Source organism: Triticum dicoccoides, chromosome 7B, assembly GCF_002162155.2.
Source record: "Triticum dicoccoides isolate Atlit2015 ecotype Zavitan chromosome 7B, WEW_v2.0, whole genome shotgun sequence".
NCBI lineage: Eukaryota > Viridiplantae > Streptophyta > Magnoliopsida > Poales > Poaceae > Triticum > Triticum dicoccoides.
Window position 1 is genome coordinate 712,884,996 of NC_041393.1, and position 5,529 is coordinate 712,890,524.

Here is a 5,529-nt window from a genome sequence, read left to right on the forward strand (position 1 = left end):
TGTATAACTCTTGAACTAACATGCACAAATTGAGTGTGAATTCTTCTTGAGTGGTCTGAGCCTTTTGTTGTCTTGTTTGTCCAGATTGAATGGAGTCATTATGAGATCAGCTTTCTGAGTTCAAAGCGACAATAGCGTGGAGTTGACTTGGATGTGTTCACCTTGCTGACAAGATGACGTGTGACGATCTAAAAAGTTTCACTTAGATGTGGTCTTGTGTATGTTGTTCTTTGTTTCCATGTTTACTTCTAGATTCAGTTACCATCGTGTAATATGGATGTGCTGCTCCGTGACTAAGAATGTGACAAATGGTTCCCTCAAAAAAAATTTTTGTGACAAATGGAATTAACAGTTTGAATCAATCGGCAACTGTGGTAAAAAGTAGCTGAAGTATATTTCCATGCCAAGTTTTTTTAGCTGTTAAGAGTTATGGTCTCGTTGAGGGTGAATACAGGACACCAGGCAGTAGTCATGTATATGTTCTTATTTTCATGGTACTTGTAGCTTCAGGTAATGTGTGGCTGCTGCTCCCTGCCGAGTGAACGTGGCCATCAGATGGTTGACAGTTAATGCTTATAGCTGCACAGGCAACCATGAATTGGTATTACAGTCGATCTCCACCACTCTTAGATCCTCATATCATGGTTGTTCTCCTAATCTCAAAGCAAATCATCTTGGTTGAGATGATTGACCGAAACTGAAACTTTCAGTTGAGTTTGTGTTAGCAATTCTGTAAGATGGATTAGATGGGGCACCCTGTTTTTGTTTTCCTTTCATTTTGGTAATTCGTTTTTGTACTGGGATCTCGCAACCAACACCCCCAGTTTCTTTCTTTTCTTTAGTTGAAGGTTTATATACTGCTAGTTGCCTAGGTTGTAGAGGAACTCCTGCAACAACTCTGAATGGCTCAAGTTTTTCACGACTCATCTGTTTATGTTCGCATGCATCTGTCCTGCTGTGTTTCCAATCTGTTTATGAATGATTGAATCCGCCAAATAGAAGGGAATAGATGATCTCACTGGAAAAAGTTGCGTAACCCTCCTGTTTTTTTGGCATGATTTCAAGATTTTGACCTGAATACAAGCGGTTTGATTTAAATATTTTTTGGTGTCTGAACTTTTGTCTTGTTTGTTCAGATCCAGCGGAGTCTTAATCAGATCAGAGTTCTTGATTCGAATTGATCTTGTGATGGCGATGTCAATAGTGTGGAAATCTCGCAGATGTGATTGCATTGCCCCTGCAAGGTGGCAAATGACAATCTACAGAGCTCCTGCCCTCTGCGTCAAAAATAAAATAAAAATCTACAGAGCTTCACTTGGCAGTGGTTATTATGTCTATGTCGTTCTCGTTTCATACTACGTCTAGCTTCGGTGAGTGTAATCATCGATGTGGCTCTTCCCTGTACACGATTTTGGTGATGAAATTAAGAGTCGGTGTCAGTGTGCAACTGTGGTAAAGCTAGCTTGAAGATATATTTCCAAGCCAATTTTTTTTCTTGACTTTTAGAGTTGCTATAATATCTGACAAGTGACAAAAAGTTTCATGATGTAATTGATGGCTAAAAATATTTCACACTTGACTGATGACCGGCCGTAGCGCGCACCTGCAGAGAAGATGTTGGACTAACAAAAGTTTCAGAACAGAGCTCATCGTTTCCTCTTTTTGTTCAGCTGCTGGCTTCTCAGTTCTGAAAGTAAATTAGTTGGATGCAAGCTCACTGTTTCTTTCCAGTCGAACAAATCCTTTTCTTTTCCTTTGAACAGTAAACTGAAAAACAAAATTTTCTGTACAAGAGAAAGCTAAGCTTAGAACACGTTTGGTTTGCAATTTTCCACCGTACATCTCCTGATTGCATCGCTTACTGAAAACGTTACCGACTTTTTGTACGGCTGGGCCGGTTTCCGTCGCTTGTTTACACCGCTTTGCAAAGCTTAGTGTGTTCTATTAGCAGTCACCAATTTATGTACTCCTAAAGTGACATCTTAAGGGTGGGCGGCGAAAATCGGTGTGGATGGCGATGGTCAACGGCGGGGAAGTGTCAGTAAGCGGCGATTGGGTTCTTACTGAGGATCTTTGCATCACTTGCAGCAATTTTTTTGGGCATGATATTAAAATAATTGTGCACCATACACCTATGGGGCATGTGTTGGACATGATATTCTTTTTCGCCCAAAGTGATCCATATGGCAGTTTCCTTGGGCCGGCGGCTATTTTATATCCCCTCCATCCGGAAATACTTGTCTGAAAAATGGATGTATCTAGATGTATTTTAGTTTTAGATACATCCATTTGTATCCATTTCTACAACAAGTATTTTCGGACGGAGGGAATATCATTTTGTTGGAGATGCCATAAGAATATAGTATAGACAGTGATGAATGAGGAAGAAAAGAGAAATGGCACGAGTTGTTTGATATGCCCTCATTTTCAGTTTATAGGTACTGTGTGTATCTCTAAATTGTCGGTTTTATCAATGTAATATGAGTTGTATATAGAAAACTATACGATTCGAACATGTGATGTTTGAGTTTTCTCATTGTATGTTTTTAAATATGTACTACTTTGTATTACGTTCGTCAAATTATCGATACAGAATATGCATGAGCCTTGTAAACAGAGAAGATGCAGTATGAAATTAGGTTACGTACGTGGATATGGAACCTTGAGCTAATCGCAGTACTTAGCATATATAAAAAGCTTTCGTTGTCACACGAAATGTGCACGCTGGTGTAGAGGATCTCAGTAGAAATCCTAAATAAAGCTCAGTAATTTTAATGTTTGAGTAGAATATAAAATAAAATGCAGCTCGAGTTTGAACCACTTTTTTTCCTGGTATTTCTTTTTGGTTAAGCCGGGCCTGACAAACTGGGCTTGCTATTATTGGACCAGCCCGAGGAAGGAAAATCAATCAATCACTCGACCCACACTATCGCACGCACGCACGCACCGACGCCTCCTCCCTCTCTTTCCCATCTCGTCCAGGGTTCCCCGGCGGCTGCCCCCTACCAATGGCGACGGCCTCCACGCCCATGGCGACTAGCAAGAAGAAAATGGTGTCGCCTCTGACGGACATCTCCGACCACCTCCTGGATGAGATCTTCCTCCGCCTGCCCACCCCACAAGACCTCGCCCGCGCATCTGCTGCATGCACCACCTTCCGCCGAATCTCCACCGACCGCTCCTTCCTCCGCTGCTTCCGCTCCCTCCACGCGCCACCACTCCTCGGCTTCCTCGACCGCGACGGCTTCAACCCAGCCCTGCCGCCTCACCCCTCCGCTCCCGCCGCCCATGCGCTCGCCGTCGCCGATTTCACCTTCTCCTTCCTCCCCTCCCGCCGCCGCTGGGATGTCCAGGACATCCGCAACGGCCGCGTCCTCCTCAGCCCCGGGCCCAAAAAGGGCGAGGAGCCCCTGAACTTCACGGAGCTTGTGGTATGCGATCCCTTGCACTGGCGGTATCTCCTGCTTCCTCCAGTACCTGACTACCTAGCCGCTTCTCTGGACTCCATGGTTCGCAGACCCCGGTGCTTGCCTTTACTCGTTCCCCTCAGCAAGGAGGAGGCGGCGGTGGAGTAAGATACTGCATTCAGAGTGATTTGGTTCGCGCGTTACAAAACTAGGGTGGCCGCCTTGGTCTTCTCTTCGAGCACCGGACAATGGAGAATTGCTGCATCCAAGGGATGGAGCGATTTGGCCATTAGCACGCGCGAGTCTTCCATGATGTCAAAGTCCCCCTCTCTGTTTGTCCAAAGCCATTATGCTTATGGCTGCTTCTTCTTCGACTGGGTGATGTTCAGGTGGAAAAAGTTGCTAATGCTTGATACCAGGATGATGGAGTTCTCCATTGTTGACCTCCCGCCTGGAAAATGGAGCACGGAAGGTGTATCCATTGTGGAGGCAGGGGAAGGCAGACTTGGGATGTTTGGTTTGCATGGTGAAACTGCATCTGACCTCAGCTATACCATTGCGTCGAACAAAGGCAAGAGTCCCAGCTAGTGGCAGATGGAGAAGACAATCTCACTAGATTCTGGCTACAAATATTTTATCAGAGGTGCAACAGGGAGGTATTTGCTGTTGACGAGGACAGAAACACTGCCAAACTCATCTCTGGAGAATACACTCTATGGATATTTCTCATTAGACGTCAAGACGTTTCAGCTTCAGAGGGTTTGTATGAAACAATGTAAGCCACTTTTGTTGTTTGAGCCGCCACACGTATATACAAACTTCCCACCATCGTTATTGCCTTCAAGGACAATATGAAGTGGTAAACTTTCTATGCACCATGTTTATTTCCTTGCCATCATAATTATCAGACAGATTGTCTAATTGAGAGTGTTTTTGTTGCAACTATCAATTCTTGTTTGGTTGATTTAGTGTATTTATTTTCTTGGGCTAATGGAAAAAATATGGAACATAGTCCTGAATTGTTGTCTTGTTTGTTCTGATTGCTATTTTAAGAGAATGAGATTAGTAAGAGAAAGAATCTTGCACAGTGTGAGTAGCTTATGCATGAGTCCTGATGGAATCACAAAAAACACTAGATCATTGATGATCATCTTCGAGTAGTAGTTTTGATGGCCAGGGAAACGAAGGAATGCAAGAGTAGATCCAGTTTAACGTGGATTCTTTTCACCTCAAGAAAATTCATTTTAGTCAAGCAGAGCTCATTTTTACACTTCTCTTTTGATAGGTATAAGGAGTCAGAAAAGTTCTCATTTAATCATTTTCACATGGATAGTTTTATCTTGTGTCCTGTTTTCAGATAAACCTCCATAACTGGTATGGTCACAACTAAGATCCCGACTCACTGCTCTAAATAAGAATACCTTGTGCTCACAGGCCACTGAAACTAGATTCCGTGATGTTGTTTTTATCTGAAATGAACCTCATAAGATCAAGGGAGTGCTTATCACATACTCCCTCCATTCTAATGAATAAGGCGTGCATGCATTCCAAAATTCATCTTTGACCAGATATTAGAAAATTAATATATATATTTTTATGACTTAAAAATTATACCATTGAAAGCTTCTTCCGAATATGAATACAACAGTATAATTTTTGTCACATACAATTCACATTTGATTGGTCTAATTTATGGTCAAAGTTCAATTTCGAAATGCATGTGCACCTTATTCATTTGAATAAAGGGAGTAGGCAACTGGAAGCTTTCTTTATTATGTTAAATCTCCACCATTCTTAGATCCTCATATCATGGCTCTCCTTCTCTCAAAGCAAATTATATTTGTTGAGATGATCGACTGAAACTTAAGGTGTTTTTAGGTGATTGTGTATTATTAGCCATTCTGTAAGTTGAATCAGAGGGGACACCCAGTTCTGATTTTCTTTCCATATTGTGACTCATTTTTTTATTTAGATGGCTGACTAGCACCTAGTGTGTTTGTTTTCTCTACTAATACACCTAGTCTTTTTCCTTGTTTGTAGTAAGAAGATTGTTATACTGCTAGGTGCCTAGGTAGTACTCCCTCCATCTGGGTTTATTAGGATCCCTCGTATTTGGGGTCAA

At 42.3% G+C, this 5,529-nt stretch overlaps 1 pseudogene; it reads left to right on the forward strand.

Moving 5' to 3' along the window:
- Window positions 1-3,008: 3,008 nt before the first annotated feature.
- Window positions 3,009-4,797, forward strand: LOC119339486 (annotated as a pseudogene).
- Window positions 4,798-5,529: the final 732 nt, after the last annotated feature.